General features: G+C 39.2%; 1 non-coding gene across 1 annotated transcript; it reads left to right on the forward strand.

Annotated features, from left to right (window-relative positions):
* The first annotated feature begins 821 nt into the window (after nucleotides 1–821).
* On the forward strand, nucleotides 822–926 carry LOC142544015 (small nucleolar RNA R71). Its single transcript, XR_012819983.1, has one exon. It is a non-coding gene; the product is annotated as a small nucleolar RNA R71 (small nucleolar RNA).
* Nucleotides 927–2,318: the final 1,392 nt, after the last annotated feature.

Genomic DNA, 2,318 nt, shown 5'->3' on the forward strand with positions numbered 1-2,318 from the left:
ACTCAGTCTGTTCATCATGTGCTTGAGTTTTTTCTGTTCCTCTGGTCTCTAAGATCTTTCCACTCTTCAACTCGATCGCCTTCACTTGCTCCTTTGGATTGGTCTCTGTGTTACTTGGCAAGGTGCCCGGCTCTCGATTTGCTATCATCTTTGCCAACTGTTCAATATGATTCTCTTGCCCCTTTCTTGATGCATCTTGATTTTGGAGTCTTGTTTCAGTGGACGAGATAAACTTAGACATCATCTGCTCTAAGTTGGACTTTTCATCTCTAGGAGGGTCAGATCTATACATCGGTTGTTTCCATATTGTTGTCCTCCTTGTGGTCGATTCTGATTGTTTTGACCACCCCATGAGAAGTTGGAATGTTGCCTCCATCCAGGATTGTATGTGTTTGAGTACGGATCATTCCTCGGACGGTTGTGGACTCCCACTTGATTCATTGGTGACTCATTTTGCACATAGAAGGGATTGTCATCTTGACAGTCCTTCACAAAATGTTCACCTCCACACTTTTCACAGAATATCTCTTGAAGACGCATAGCTGTGCCACCCATATTCAAACCATCCAACTTCCATGTTCAAAATATCGAGTTGTGCAGTAATAGCGGAAATGTCAGTTACCTGGTGAACTCCTGCACTTCTTCGCTGATTATTCCTTTCAGATTGAGGATGATAGCTGCTAGCAGCCATCTCCTCCAACAACTCATATCCTTCCTCAGCATTTTTTCTCAACAAGTTTCCACAAGCAGCAGCATCTATCATCATACGATTAGGAGTAAGCAAGCCATAATAAAATGTTTGAACGACTAACCCAAGTGGCAGTTCGTGATGAGGACATCTCTTAATAAATCTTTGAAGCGCTCCCATGCCTCATATAGAGACTCCTGCTCGAATTGAGCAAATGTGGTGATGTCTGCCCGCAGTTTAATGGTCTTAGATAGAGGAAAGTATTTGATTAGAAACGCTTTCGCCATGTCCTCCCATGTGGTGATCGAACCTACAGGCAAACAATTCAACCTTGCTTTAGCTTTATCACGCAGGGAGAAAGGAAATAAACGCAACCTAACAGCATCATTAGAAACTCCATTAAATTTGAAAGTATCGCAAATTTCAAGAAAATCTGCGATGTGCGTGTTTGGGTCATCTACTGCAGATCCTCCAAACTGGACTGTGTTCTGAATCATCTGAATTATAGCTGGTTTGATTTCAAACTGGTTTGCCCGCACCACAGGCCTCACAATGCTGAGGCATGCTCCATCCAAAGAAGGTTGGGCATACTCCAGCATCGGTATGCGGCTTGGCATCTCAACACGTCTAGCATCATGGTGTTCCTCCTCATGATCGTTCTCATGCCTCTCCATCAGTTCTTTCAGTCTCTGCTGTTGTCTTCTCCTGCGGAAAGTTCTTTCAATTTCAGGGTCAAACTGCTCAAGCTCCACGTCAAGTGACTTTGGCATGCACTGGATGAGATATCTGTGAAGAAATCGAAGGTGTCAAACAAAGTAAAATAGAGAATACTAAAGAAAATAACTAAAAATAAAATTGTGAATTAACAGTCCCCTGCAACAGCGCCAAAAACTTGATCAAGCCAAACTTGCACTGTGAAATCCTTAAAAAAATATGGTTTTATATGCTCAAAAATTAATCGCAAGTGCACGATGTCAAGTAATAGTATAATGTACCGGAGTACGAGTATCGTTCCACTGAAGACTGTGTTTGACAATTATTATTTTCAGTTATTAAATCTTTAGCAACGAAAATTGATTGGTTGTTTTATTACTACTCCAATAAAATAAACATGCAAATAAAATTATTCAAAATCAAGTAATGAAATATAATGTCTAAAATGGTGGAGTAAAAATTCAATAAGAAATGAATTTGTTGGGAATTTCGGTTCACCTACCCCTCGTTAATTTATTAATTCGTTCGATATTGATTATATGCTTTCGACAGGATTTCCTATTCAATTGAACACACTCTCTCGAGCTATGCCAAACTAATTCTACTCAATGAAGTAATTAAATGTCTTTAATTATTTATCAAGAGAGAATTGCTTGTCGATTTATGAAATCCCCTAGTTTTCGACCCTTAGGACTATGACTATCGGCGCGTATTCAATTTCATATGTCTATGTAAACTGTAGATCCACGGATTATACTACTCGTTCCTATCACAAGTTATTCTCTCGAACTCACTCGCAATATAAAAACGTTGTTAAAGTTAGCTACGCTCTAACAACACAATAAAACAATAGTATAATCAAGAATACATCAAAAATCGATATGTAAATTAATTTAATCAAAGTTCGGGGTAGGAT

Source organism: Primulina tabacum, chromosome 4, assembly GCF_025594145.1.
Source record: "Primulina tabacum isolate GXHZ01 chromosome 4, ASM2559414v2, whole genome shotgun sequence".
NCBI classification, from domain to species: Eukaryota; Viridiplantae; Streptophyta; class Magnoliopsida; order Lamiales; family Gesneriaceae; genus Primulina; species Primulina tabacum.